The sequence below is a fragment of the Athene noctua genome, chromosome 1, assembly GCF_965140245.1.
Source record: "Athene noctua chromosome 1, bAthNoc1.hap1.1, whole genome shotgun sequence".
In the NCBI taxonomy this organism is placed as follows: Eukaryota; Metazoa; Chordata; class Aves; order Strigiformes; family Strigidae; genus Athene; species Athene noctua.
In genome coordinates, this window is record NC_134037.1 from 67,980,940 (window position 1) to 67,996,815 (window position 15,876).

A 15,876-nucleotide genomic window follows, 5' to 3' on the forward strand; every position below is an offset into this window, starting at 1 on the left:
CTTCCAATTGAACTTTCATTTTTTTACATCTTTCTTTTTGGAAGAACAGGTAGACCAGGAGGTGTCAAGGACTTAAACACTTCTTTTGTTGTCAGAATCTACTGTGTTTGAAGACCAGGGTTCTGGAAGCTGTAATGCCTCTCTCATTTAGCTATACTCGTCAGCTATCTTGAGTACTATTGGCCTTCTAAAATTGAAGAAATGTTTTCAGTGTGACTGGAGCATGTATGAGTGTGGAGGTAAATGTCAGTGAATATTATTTCAAAACCCCAAAGGAACACAGGAATTTGAACCAAGAGTTCCAGATTAATGATCCAGTAGAAGCTTTGAACAAGAGCTTTGAAATCAATTTCTAGATTGGCACCTGGATTAAAATAAAGCCTAAAATGAATAAATTCAAAAAATACATTGAATGTAATGAATTTCACTGTCTAATGAGTGGAAAAATGACAAACCTAGTTAAATCAAAGTGACTATTTGGTATTGTCCTGGGTATTCTATGGAGGAAACTGAAGCTGTAACTTTGTTCTGTGTCACAGATTTCTCTACTCCCTTCATTCTCATTCTGTGCTCTGTAATGAGTCGCTTGCCTTTATACAATTTAAATATTTCAAGCATCTTACTATGCTTATTTTTAAAGCAATTGCTGAAATAGAAATGAATATATCCCAGCACTGTGTATTCCTATCAGACTCTTATAATCAGGATGATCGCTTAATTAGCATGTTTGTTTCCACTAGGGTATACCAATTAAGAGATATAACCACACTGCTGTACATTCCTATTAATGCTTTTCTACATTTAAAGTAAGATCACACATTTCAGCAGGTGTAGCTTTTAACGTTAACGGAAGATTTTCCAAAGGATATTGAGCTATTTTGCCATCTGTTTCTTATGGTGGTATTCTTAAATTACTAGAAACTAGACATTAGGTGGGTTTTTTAAGAGCTGACAGAATATTAACTTTATTCCATAGTTTTCACAAATGCATTCAAGTTTTTATATTTTAATAAAAATACAGCTGACATGAGTAATGATTTCTTAGAAATGCTGCTTCCACAGATGTGTCATCCAAAGTCCTTTCGCTTTTGTGTGCATACTGTGCTTGATAGTTATGGTGCCAATATTTTTCTGAAAAATCTTATGTTGGGTCCTTTGTCTCTTTAGTCTGGACACAAACCTCATAGCTTCTGCCTCTTCTATTTTTAATGCTATAAAATGTTTACTTCTGCTTATTATGACCTTGCTAAAAAAACAACAAGTAATGAAAAGTTTATATTTATTTCCAATGAATTTTGAATCAGAGCAGAGTAGTATAAAATTCTTATGCTCTCATCTTTAGTATTAAAACTTATTTTGTCACATTCTTATATCTCAATTTAAAACCTGGTTTGTGCTGTCAGTCTTGGTTCTTTTCTAGAAGGACAAAACAAATTCAAAAAATGATGCTTTCCACAGACTTGCTGATGTGTTCTAGTATATAAAGCATTCACACAAGTGTTCATTATTGATGTCCAATTATTCTGAAATTTGCATGCAGACAAGTAACTGGATTTTATTTAAAAAATGCTTTAAAATATGTGTGTACATTTTCCCAGTGTATATCTATAATGAATCTTCTTAATTTTCAACTAGACTTCTACTAACTGATCTCTGATACATCTAATTAATTAATTTAGAATTATTAAGCCTATGTAAAACACTATTAAAAACTCACTATTGCTAGTCTCAAGCACAATTTCTAAAATATGTAGATATCTCACGTGTCTTCCAATTCAGGTCTCAGCCTTAAACAATCACAGTATGTTTTATAGTCTTCTTTTTTAGCAATATCAGTGTTGCAATTGTTAGAAAGCTTTTCAAACCATTCTCCTCAACAATAACTGTTTAGTTAGTAGACAGTTCTGTCCACTATTCTATTTTTATAAAGGATATGATGTTGATTCAAAGATAGTGGCAATTTTCACGAATTAATGATTCCACCAATTGATGTTTCAAGAAGCAACATGAAATAGAGAATTGTGTAACAGTACCGAAGCCTGTCTATAGCTGCAATGCTTAGAAAAACAATGTCATAGTATCATTACTTGTGTGGAACAGAAAGTAATGAATTTTACATATAATTCTGTGAATGTGCTAACACCAGAAGAGCAAAGAACTCATGTGAATTGGTTTCTCTTTTGCAGAGTAACTTTAGAATGAAAGAGACTTAATAAAAGATTGTATCCCAACGTTCCCTTTCCCAATAGCTTTTAATGCATTTCACTCTTTTTATGAAGTACATATATGTACTGATGGCTATATAGTTATGTTTCTTTAAAGTCTGTCACTCTAAAACTCTGCTTTCACTTGCTGTTTTGCCAAACCGTAAGCATTAATTTTGGACTAGAAGAAGTTTTCCATGAAAGTTGGCTTACGTTGATTTCTTCCTAGGAAAAAAGTCTATAAATTCTCAGAACAAAATGGATTAATCAAAATAAAACTTTTTTTTTTTTTTTTTTTTGTTTTTGTTCAAGAATTTCACTAAAACATCCTAGCACAATTCTAGCAGTAATGACTTGCTGTTTATTGTTGGGAATACTAACATAGCATATCTTCTGAGGATCTTAACACGTCTGATGTCTTCAAACATGGAAGGACTTTTCTCTAGAAGGACTTTTCTCTGAAAAAGCCACTTGTGAATACTCACTAGGGCCTTAACAGAAATAAGCAAGTTTATTCCATGAGGTTTCCATTTCCATCAGAAACTCAGTCTCAGGACTGTAAGGCCTAGATAAGACTTTACCTGCAGATGTAGCTCAGACAGTCAATCTTCTGTCTACCTGAGTCCATACATAAAAGATTTTGGGACTCACTGAAAGAATTTGTATGTATCAAAAATGTTTCACCTTTTAGACATTTAATCTAAAAAGGCTGGTTATTTCATGGTAATAGTGTTTTGAATTGGTATTAATCTCCAAGACTCCTAAATGTAGGTGTCTTTTGGTAAGCATGTACATGAGCAGTAAGAGACTGACCTTCAATTAATGGAATTAATGGAGAACTAGGGCTCAGCTCAGTTACTTAAACATAGTCATCTAGTGCCAATAGAGGCAGTCCAGGGTATCCCAACAAGCATCCAAATCCTACAACCACAGAGCTACAAAACTCTCTTAAAAAATCCTGTGTCATCTCTGTCATCCCCATATACAATACTGTAGGGCATTTCAGCTGGTAGTTGAATGGTGCCTCTGGTCTTTATGTATGTCAAAGCATGAAGAGTGACTAACTTCAACCTAAAGCAGACACCAAGAAGCATCCAGTTTAAGCTCAGGCTTACCCTCATTCTTGGTTTCTACTTCTCCCAGGATACATTGTCATGCAAATAATTCTATTATAAACAACAGGCATAGAATCCTTTATAACTATGTCTCATTCAATTGTTGTTCATCATGTCAAACATAGGCCAAGAAATGTAGGAAAATAGACACTAAATGGGAAAGAGACAGCTTACATTTTCTAGGAAGAATGAATTCAACAGCATTCAAAGAGAAAAAGAGACAAAAAGCACCCTTCTCGCAGATGAAAAAAACATTATGGGTTTATATGAGATAATTTTTTGTTCTGTAAAAATTTGAGAGTGATTTTCAAATGTAATTCATAATGAAAATGAGACAAATGCAGGTTTTGTGCCACTAAAATTCTAATGATTTCAAGGTGCTTCCTATTCTTAAGCTCTCAAAAATCATACATATCACAGGTTTAAAAAAAACCCAACCCAAACCATACAGAAAAGGCACACAGGACAACAGAAGAGCTGCTGGTATTCATTAATATGTAGGAAACAAACACAAGTGCCTTCTTTCATTAATTAGATGAAGATCTGAGATCTGCAGCTTCAGGTTTTTTATGCATCTGATTCATCTTATTACAAAATTTTTGAGATGCTAGACTCATTATGTGAAAAATGTCTGATAACTTTTCCAGCTAAAGACTGAAACTGGAAAGCTTTGTTAAGAAGATTCAGTGTGGACAGATTCTGTTGGAAAGTTCTTCAGCCTTCTTTACCCAACACTGGTCTGACTTTGTTCTTATAAATAGCACTGGTGGTCTGTTTACTGATGTCAGCAATTTCTGAAGTAAGGAGTCAATGTTTAAAGACAAACTAAGATCAGAAAATATAAAAGAAGATAAGTTTTCCAGAACAGAATTTATCCAAAACTGAGAAAAATTTCTGTACTTTTACTAGTAAACACTTGAATAAGGATTACCTCTCTGATTGACAACAAATACCATGCTAGGGTATGTGATGATATTGTTTTTAAGAGTTGCTTCTAGTGACTATTGTTCTACACAAAGTCACAGTCAATGTTTCATTATGGATTTGTAACATGAGATTAAATATTCACAGGACATGAGGATAACCTATCTGTGTAACTGCCACTTCTAAGAATGGAAAAACATGTTGCAATGGGTTTCAAACCCTGATTATATTCTCTAAGCAATGCAATAATAAATAATTTTTTTCTTGAGGATGTATAGATCTACTGTAGCAACAGTGTAATCCCCCAAATCTATGAGCAAGTTTTTGAAATATAAAAATGTCTGTTTAATTATGAGGAGTGTTCATGAGTTATTTTGTGTTGCCTTGTACTGACTTTGCCTTTCAGTATCTTTGATTTAAGGTTAGAGTTAGGTTAGGATTAAGATTAAGAGAGGGACAAAAACCAGAGCTGCAGCTGGAGTGAGTCTAGGAAAGGGGTTGTGAAGAGGAAGTGTAAGGTGTAGAGAATTTTGCTGTGAGACACTTTGCATGGGGACCTTGCCTAAGGCTCAGACAATGTTTAGGGTTAAGGTTTACATTAAGGATGGGGTTCAGTTTAGAGCTAGGTTTGACAGAGTGAGAAAGCCAAGAAGTGCAGCTAGAGTGGAGCTGCAAAAGGAGAATTTCCTCCAGGACTTTTAAAACAATTTATAGTACTGCAGAAATACAGTTTTGTCTTACCTTTTTAACATAAATTAATAAAAAGTTGATATTTTTACTCACTTGCTATACCAAAACATCTATTAAATGTTCTCCTCCTTGCTTAATTCTGTTCAGAATTCACAAGCTGATGTTTTGCCATACGTTTAACACTGCTTGTTGGTTTTTAAAATTTGTCACTATTAACTCCAAAATTTACATGCGGCATTTACCTTAAAGATGAGTTTGATTTGGCTTTCTAGGTAACTTTGTTTCTATTATTTTAATAAGTATAGAAATACATGCATATCTACTCAGGTGGAACATTTCAGCATTTCAAGCAAACGATGAGGAGGGGGGAAAGGAGGAAAAATAGATGGAAATGGACCAAGGAAGAAGTTATTCATAGTAAGAATATTCTTATTTAGAAACTATCTTTAGCTATCATTCCTGCACCAGCTGTTAAAAATTTTGCCATCTCATTTGAATTTGGCTGGCTTCAGCTTCTAGGCATTGGCTCTGTACATAACAAAATCAAATGTCTTCACCTACTAAAATAAGGAACCTGTTGATCCCTGATATTTGCTTCCCATGGAAATACAGCTACACTGTATCACATCTCTATCTTGTTCTTAAAAGCACTTAAGCCTCCTATTCAAAAGCTTAAGAATTCTATCATTCACACAGTTTTTTGTGGCACTCCACTGAATTCTGTATAAATGGTTAAACTTTGCACCATTATTTTAAAAAGTGGGAGCATAAGAATTGTGAATGATGTTCCAATATTGAACCTCTCTAAATTTGTAACAGAGAGAAATTCAGTGTCTCACTTCTGTTTTTCCTATTAGTCTTTTTGACACAGCATCTCACTGACAAGAGACATTAAGTTGTTTGTCTTCTATGGCTCTTATATCCTCTATGAAATCTTGATTTTCATAATACTGCCCTGTCTTCTGTATAAATTTCCTACACTGTTTGCTACAAGACATTTGACTTCTTATTTGATTCTGTTGAATCTGGCTGTGTGTAAGTGGGGCCATCTTACTCAGAGATCATGCATCAACTGCATTTCCATGTCTTCATCTTTATTATTCCTTGCTTCCAATCTGTGCATCATCTACCAGTTTTATCCACGATTTTTGTTTATTTCTGAACCATTGCTAAGAATGCTGCATGCAAGGTGAATGTCAAATAAACTAATCCTTGTGGAGCTTCACTGGAAACACATACTCAGTGCTCGTTCCCAGCTGACACGTGCTCCCTTGAGATCCATCTGTTGGATCAATTTCTATTGGTATTGTGCAATGTTAATCAGAGTTCTGGGCCACACTGTGTTATATGCTTATCATGGTCTGAGTATACAACATACGCACATTTACCTTGTCAGCCAAATTTGTTATCTAATCAAATATTAGAATCGGGTTTATTTGACTAGATCTAATTTATGTAAAATCATTTTGGCTGGCATTAATTGTAGTCCTATCACTGAATTTCTTATCAGTGAATTTTATACCATCATTTCCATTATTGCTTAGGACTGATAGAAGTCTTACCAGCTACTGAATATGGCAGATTAACATTTTTTCAAGCTGCTGGAATTTTCTTGTTTGGAGATTTATTAAAATGAACATCAGAGGAACAGACATTTCCTCAGCCAATTTTTAAGGACTCTTGAATATTATCTTAATTGAATATATTTATTCACGGTAGATGATGCTTGAAGTTTAGCAGTATGCAGTGCTGTGATTTTCCATGAATTTTATATCCTAAAATGTTAAATATGCTCTCACATTTTTTTCTGAGAAATTAAGTCACTACCTCACAGGGAGACAAGATACAGGCATCAGGTCTTCTCAGCAGGAGTCAGACTCTGTTGCAGCCACAAAGATGAGAATTTAACTTGGACTTGTGTAAGACAGCAGTTTTAAGTTACTCTGGAAGAATCTCTGGAAACAACAGGGAGTCTCATTTTTTCAACAGTATCTGGTTTCAGTATTGCCATTTTGCTGAGTTTGGAACCATAATCTCACTCCCTTTCCCCACTTTGTGCTTTGTGAATTAATAATAGACAGTGCCTGACATTTTTCTCAGTCGCTACAGAGTGACTAGTTTATACTTCATTTTTCTCGTTTGACTTCTTTCTTGGTTAGTATACTAAGCAGGGTTATTTAATGAATGTTTTCTTTTTTTCATTTACTGAATAACTGTTATTAATAATTTTGTCTTATCTAGCTTGCAATGAATATTGCTCTTAGGTAAGTTCCCTCAGCCACAGAATTATTCTAGAATTTTTATGTTCCCTTATCAGTTTTCAGAATGTCATTCTTTATTATTGTACTAGCTATTATCTGTTCTCCTTTATGTTTCTAATATGAGAAATATATGAATATATCAAATCATATTTATGTACATATCAAATGTTATAAATTATACATAAAATAAAATAATACATATATAGCTATATATATATATATATATTTGTTTCCATTTCTGTCTCCTGTCTAACCCTATTTCACTAATAAACTTTTACAAAACAATGTTCTTCATGATTATGGAGCCATTATATTTTTGGGTGCTAACAAATTCTTTTTAAAAACTCCTTGTTTTCATTCATATTTCTCTCACAATTTGCCATCTTCTAATTCCTTACAGATAATACCTATCATATTCTTTAAATATGAATCTATACACAGTATCTGTCAGAGGGTCTTGAATGCTGAAATGCGATCATATCAAAACACTAGTACTACTAACAGTATAAACTATTAACTTCTTTTTTCTGGGGTACAGTTTACCTAAAGGTGTTCTTTCTGATGAAATCCCCCAAAAGGCATTTCAGCAGTTACAGTGAGGGAAAGATGTTTTCCTGTTTTTGTAAGTTTATGTACACAACAGTAAATAAATAAATAAATGAATAAATGAATAGATAGATAGATAGATAGATAGATAGATAGATAGATAGATAGACAGACAACAGACAGACAGACAGACAAGCAAACAAGCCAACAAACAAAACTCAGTTGTTTTGGACTGAGAACCCCAAGCAACAAAGATCTTATTTCAGCTTTATGACATGGCTCAGACCCTGATGAGCTATTTGTGCTTTGGCTTCTCTGTTACATAGTGCATCAGATGGTAAAGTCTTAAGTGCAAGAGCTCAACAACTCCTAACATAGTGAAAAATCTAAATGCTTGAATATTTTTCAAAGTGTTAGTAAATTTGAGGAGAGAAAAAATGGAAATCAGTAAAGAATGGCACTGATTAGACTAGCTGGATTTATTAATAAAATTTTTGGGTTTGGAAAACTAATTTTACCCTTTTCATCAATGTATTGTCACCACAGAAAAAAAGGGAAAAAAAATAACATGGACTGCCCTCTAAGACATATTTGAGAGGCTGATCTGAGGTATGTATTCCAAAGATGGAAAATGGGTTTCGTTTTTGAGAGGTACTGTACATGTGCTGTTGATTAGTTGGTTTACATTTTTGTTTAAACAGTAAAGAAATCTCTTTAACAAAGGTTTGTGCGGATATGTTTAGAACAGAATATATAACCTTGATGACTCTTTAGGAAAAAGTAATCAAGCTGTAACATTCAGCTCACTTTCTATATTGAATTGATGGATCAGTAGATAAAGCTTCAATTACAGTCACAGGATTGTAATTTTAACTGGAAAATTGCATAGGCAGTGTTCACTATGACCAGAAAAAATTAGACTAATGGAAGCAACAACTAAGTAATTTAAAAAATTATGCACATGTATTAATTAAAGCAAGAAAGCATCTTTTTCGTTATAGCTGTTAAAATACCTTCCAGAGGCTGCATTAGAAAGAGTACTTTCAGATGATCTGTGGAAGTATAGCCTAGAGGAAGGTAGCTAACAGGTCCATATTCTTGATTGTATCTATTACTTGTTATTTATTTGAATTTTAGCAATATCAACTAATGAACATCATTGCTTCAGTTAGATGCTTTGCAAATTTAGGAAAGCAGAACCTTCATAACACCTTACTGCAATAACGATTATTTGGACACTGTAGGAGTAAAAAATTGTTTAGACTTCCAAAAATGCCTAAGGATTTTGTAAACCAACTCCGATAAAAATTTATGCCCCTAGGCAGCTTTGAAGAATATCCACCATAGTAGGTAGTATTATGTCTTTAGATTACACTGAATTTTCAGAAAAAGTGACAAGCACTCGAACAAGAAAGATCTCTCCTCATGAGATATGGGGTGATTACCTATGCTAACAGTTTTAGCATAGCCCACTTATAATTTATGGTACCAACTACATTAAGACTAGTTGCAGTTTTCAAGAAATCACTTCTGAGGTTTTAGCACCTACATTAAAATTTTCAAGCATGAGAAACTAAACGTTGACAACTAGATTTTAAATTGATGGAAGTAAATCTGGTGACCTCATTAGACATAATCCCTCAGCACAAATTACAGTAGCTTTGGTGAAACAGTTATATAAATGCGTTCAGAATGGTATAATATTGATATAACTCAAATCAGACTCCAAAACTTGGAGTCTGGCAGGAGAGATGAAAATAAGCTGACATTTAGAGACGTATGGTATTTCCATTTGGAAGGTTTTATGTTTTGGGAATATTTTGATTTAAGAAAAAATCTAAAGTACAAACAGAAGATGAATTAAAGATGGCAAATACATCTTAAAATTGAAAGCCAGATGAGAATTTCTACCGAAGACAGAGATCCCAAGGAACCCTTAACATTATCTCCCTGTTGATACCATGTTACCTTTATAGTGAATGCTATAAAGTGGGCTGGCTGATCAACCCCTTGCTTTCTCCTCCTGTCCAGATGGGTTGTATTTGTCTCTCTGAACAGAAAGTAAAATAAGATTGTGATCAACAGAGCACCTAGATATGCTTTACATGTTTTTACCCCTGTAATCAATAGCTGTTACAGTCCTTTGTGTATCTGCTCTTTATCATGCAAAGAATGCCGGCAGCATAGCATAGACAGTAAGTTAATGATAATTGTAGCAGGAAAGGTGTTTAATACTGGAAAGTCCCTGGAAAGGAGATTCCATTTTAGTACACAAACACTGCTAGATGAGAGTTCAGGAGATATGGAGTGGTAAGTGGCATGTTTTCCATACTAAAAATGTGAAGAATGCATTCCTTTTGTTTTCATAGCAAGAGAAGGAAGCCTACTTTTGTGAGTGTCTGTGAAAGTAAATAGTTTCTTTCTGCATGCTTCTCATTCCAGTTCTGTTTACTTATCATTTATGACAACAAACATAATGGACCTCGCAAGCTTATAATTTCCTTTTTTATTATTCTTTGTGCTGCATCCTGAAGTTCATGAAGCTCCTCTTGGAAATACAGTATATACACTTTTTCATTTTCTTATCTTCTTCTCAGCCTAACAGTTCTGCCTCTGTTACCTGCAATATGCTAGAATTGCTCTGAGTAGGGCTTTTTCATAGAACTCTTCCCTTGCTTACTGTGGAAAAATGAAGAATTCTAGGGAAAGAAAGTATGATTTATGGTTCAGACAGCTAGAACTGCCTAGGAGAAATGGATTTATCTCCATCTCCACTACAATGTCCTAGCATAGTGTTAGACAATTCACCTAGAACTTGATTTTCAAAGGGAGGTTATTTTTAGTGTCCACAAAGATTTCACATCTGATTCTCAGAAATACTATGTTCCTACACTGGTTACTGAATTGCACACAAGTTGTGTTTTGGTTAAAAAATGCTGTGGTGCAATAAATTGTCTAACATATCAGGCCATCTTCAGTTGGGCATCCAAAATAACTGTAATCTTTTGGAAAAAGTATACATGGATCTACCTCCCTATCTATTAAATGGGAATAATAACATTTCATGTCACAAAAATACCAAGATAAATAATTTCTTTGACACATTCAAATACTACAGCAGTGTCATAGAAAAAATGAAGAGAATATTAATAATTCTCTATTCAGAGGCTCAATTGAATGGTGTGCAGTAAACAAAGCATGGTGCCGAACCCTGAACAAAGGGAGTGGAATGAAATACTGATCTGTTTCTCATATGCTGAGCACAAGACTTCCCAAACGATGAAAAATCTGGGAGTCAATCAGAAATAGTATAGTGTTTAATGAATGAATGATGTATATCTTAAATTAGGTCTTATCAGCATTAATTCCGGTATTTCCTGAATTTAGAGCTCTTGGCTTTTAACCCTAATACTCTTTAATATATTTTTGGATGCATTCTATTAAAGGTAATCTTATAATCTTCAGTTAGTGTGATCCTATTGTACAAGGCTGTACAAAAACACTAAGAGACAATGACTGTCCTTAAATAGTTTTCTGTATAAATAGGTGCAGTTTTTTGAGAGTGCTTTACATGGTTTGGGTTTTTTGGAATAAGAACAATGGGGCTTTTTCTCTTGCTAATGCTTTCAAAATGGCACGGAGATGAGGGCAGCCAAGTGTCTCCACCAAAACAGCCATCTAAAGAATTGGCTGACGGTGGGGTTCTCAGCCAGAGGTCAGGGAGTTACAGCCACCCTGCCCTTCTCATGTTGCTGAAAGGGAAATGAGTCTCCTCTAAATCCTAGATAGACGGGGCAGGCTCCTGGCAATGGGAGAGAAAGTTCTGCTGTAGAAAAGATTGTGATTTCCTGAGCTATAAACAATTGAATCACACATGTTTTATTGCAGATATTTGAATGCTGCTGGAGAAAATATTTTCTGTAGGATTCAGAAATCTCCACTTTGCTGCTATAGACAGCCCTTACCCCAGTATTTTCTGCACACAAACTGGGCAGTCTTACTCTTGCTGATTGATTTTCAAATTGATATTGACTTTCCAATTCACATTCCCCTCACTGAGTGCCTTCCATTCATCCATCTATCGTATTTCTAGCATGTTCATCACTGTAGCCTGTCAAGGCCTTACATAAATCATCCGAGGCATAATCATGTCAGATACCTATGTAAATGATTATTCTGTTTGCCAGTCCCTATGATGTAGGAACTTTCAAAAGCACAAAAACTGTAATCCCTTCCTTTCTCTTGGCACTTTGCTATACATTTCATTTATCTTGATCTATTTGTTTAATTTTAACCTTCCTGCTTTCTTTATTAAGAGTAAAAATCACACTTCAGCTGAAAAAGAGCTAATGGACATTACAGTAGTCCTCATGAAATCCAAAGCAAGGAATTTAATTCCTGTGAAAACATCATGTGTTTCAATATCATACTGCAGAGCAATATTTAGAACAGGACATCTTGACTGAATTTATTTAATTAAGCTTAACATATGTTTTTGGAAAAAAACCCCAACAAACCCCATCACTTCTATTTCAGACTTTCAGTTCCTAATATTTTTTCTGTAAGGGTGAATTAAACTTTCAATAAAAAGCATGCAATGTTATTGCAGTATTTGTGTTAAATTATTATAAATTCAATTTCAAGAAGAAAATGTTAAAGATACACAAAATATCTCTGCAATTGACTTGAATCATGGGGTATCTTTTACATTAGAATTAAAAAAAAAAAAAAAGGTATTTAATATTTCCTAGTGTGGAAGAAGATTCCTGAATATTTTTCTGTTTATGAACTAAAATGAAATGAAATAAAATATAATCAGTCATTTGGAAAAGTAGCTATTTAGGAAAAAATCTGCTTTATCCCCAACATGATTGGTAACCATGAATATGGGTCCTTTATCTGTTCCTTTTAGAAATATAAGTTGTATTTTAATACAGATATTTCTCTTACAATATCATTCTTTTCTTTTGGAGAAAAGAGAACTTCAGCACAATGATTCATTTTGCACATCTTCAGTAGAATTATTACAACAAATTTTTCCTGTTTAAAATTTCAATTAGTACATATATTAAATTATTTTCCTGAGCCAGTAAGTACTTGTATTTCCTGCTACAATGAAATTCAGTAAACATTTCAGAAAACCCAGTGCGCTTTTTGCAAACAGGGTCAAAGACCCACATGTGAAATAGTGTCTGGGCTTTCACTTTTCCGTTCAAAATTCTGTCATGTTCTTTTATCCTTATAAAGGGACCATATCTGAAAACTAAACTAGAGCAGTGGTAGTTGTATTAGTCATCATAAAATGTAATTATAATTGCCCATTAATAATCACATAACAGAGAAAAAAGGTAGTGATACGGAAGGGAAAAGGCGAGAAAACACAACAGATTTACTTAATTATCTTCATTGCTAGATTTACTGATATACATGAACAAACAAGAAGTAAATAAAATAGCTACACATATCCTGAAGTTGATTCTGTGGTCAGAAAATGAAAGCCCAAAATTCACATTAATTTTTACCTGTTTCGAGTCAAGTTTGTAACAAAAAGTGGATAAATTATTTGCCATCAGACTGCGACCCAATAACAGAGTACTTGCAATATTGCTAAAGATTTATTTTCCATCACAGATAGAAATACAAAATTTGGTATGTATTTTTTGATTCAATTACAGGTAGAAACATTCTTATGTTTCATACATGACAGGTCCTCTCTTAAGACAATGTCAGGAGGATGCTGGTTGTGGGGTTCCTAGAGGTAGGGTGATAAACTATTGTCTAATTAGCAACTGCTACAGCAACAAAATGATCACATCTCTTCTATATGCTTTGCCTTTCAGCAACCCTTGAAATTAGGCTGGGTCATGCTTCTGCCACTTTTGGATGGGCTAGAGGGTGTGGGAAAGTGACTGCCACTGTACAAGAAGAGGACTGGGGAAAGATAGAGAAGGACCATCCTAGGAGGGACAGTCCCGGGAATTATCCCCCACTATATATTGCCAACACTAACAGGAATTGATGGGAAGGAAAACCTGCCCTGTGTGACACCTCTATTCCAGCTCTTCTTTCTCTTTTAATTTCTCTATTGGAATCAAACCTTTTCATCCTGAAGAAGAAAAATTCAATTTTTCTTACATTTCTGACAATTTTTAACCCAGACACTGAGAAAGGAACTCTCATGCCAAGAACTGAAGGAATGAAAATCTCAGATGCTTCTTCTTAAAGATGTTTCTCCTAGGAGAGCCCTTATCTTGCCTTCCACTCAAAAGCCTGATATTTCATTCCTGTTTCCAGGCATGTCATTTCTCTTGTATGTTATAAAGGGAATATATAAGCCTTCACAAGGGTCTTGGATCCTACTTCAAGTTAGATACCTTCATCTTTAAGTAGGTCTCATTTGTACTGACTAGCTATATCAAAACAAATCAGTGATGGACATAGTGTTCTTATGGCAGCCATATTTATTTGTAACTTCTAAACAAAGGTTTAATTCAAATCCAACCTCTTCTACCTGACTACCCAGTGGGACTTCTGTGAGGATGTACTTAAGACTCTGCCAGATCAGGATTCACACCTTCAGAAAATGAGAAAAATTCTTATACTGATGACACAAGACATTTTTTGAGTAATATTTTGTCAGTTACAAGCTCAAGTGTTTTTATTTCTGTCTTGGTACATTTTTAATAATTGTCACTGTCCTTGCAGTAGAAGGACACTGCTTCAATGATTTTGCTAAACATGCTAGGTAGGTGCATCTTTTGATATATGGTATTATTGTATATAGTGAATTTATCTATATTCAGTTTACATTTCAGAAACACAGTATCATAGATTATGACAAATGATTGATTAAATTTGACAGAGGAAAATGAAATATCCTTGACATAAAGTGTCTATACTGTACTGTCAATACTTTTCTGTGTAGCTTGGCAGATAATTTATCTATCTATTTTCAGCCTTATTCATTTATTTCCTGTTTACAATTATAAATAAACTTCAACAGTTTTTCTTTGCTTTGCTTCACCTTGCTCTCCTCTTACCTTTGCTGTCCTGTTATGCTCTGCACCGCCCTTTTTGAAATATACGTTCAGTAGCATTCAGAATTTAATAAAATCCCCCAATTTTTTTCCCTAATACAGGGAGAAATGGAAAATATTTTTTAAAAGTCACAAATATTCAGCATTTCAAAAACGGAGAAAACAACGCTTAACTAAAAAATGTTCACAGTATCTGTAAGAAACATACTTAAAGGAACAAAAATATTTGTATCATACACATGAATGTACAGATAGGTTCAGCAGGATGTTAGATAGCTATATAGTTGCAACACGCAAATCTGAATCCATTTTAAGTTAGTACAATTATTTTAATAGATAAACATTATCTTTGTATTAGACATAACTGCCCAATATTACACCCATGGAAACAGCCTGTTCATGACAATGCATTTGTCAAGAAGCTTCATCCAATATTAATAGGTAATGAGTGTATGGGGACTATAAATTTAAAGTACATTGTATTTCTCTCTGAAATTTCCAAGTTTATTTCAGTAACAGCACCTCACACCTTGCTTTATTGGCAAGTTCTGTTGCAGAGCATAATTAAATCAGTTGGTAACTGGGCATGACACAATGTTCTGCTAAGTTTCAAGATGAGGATATCTAAACTGACTACAAAATATTTTGCAGAAAAAAAAGAAAAAAAGAAAAAAAAGAAAAAAAGAAAAAAAGAAAAATTAACCTTTCCTAAGGACATAACTCTCACAGTCTCAGAAGCTATCACTGAGTTTATCTTGGGTATGGATGGCTGCATCTCAAATGGTTTAGCAGCTTCAGAAAAGATCCTAAGGTTTAGATTTCTGGCCAAAAATGTTTAAAACAGAATCATTAGATTTCTGGACAAAAATGTTTAAAACAGAACCATTCTCCTTTTTTGAAAAAAAAAACCCAAAACAAAACAAAACCAAAAAAAACTTTTTTTTTTTTTTCCCTAGAGACAGGAAGAGAGATCAGTTGGAAGGTCTTTTTTTCCATTCCTTTTTCATTTTTTTTAATTAGTGTATTTTTTAAAAAATTTTTTAATGCATATCATCTTTCATGAGGCATTGCTTCGGCATGACAGAAGAAGATTTAGATG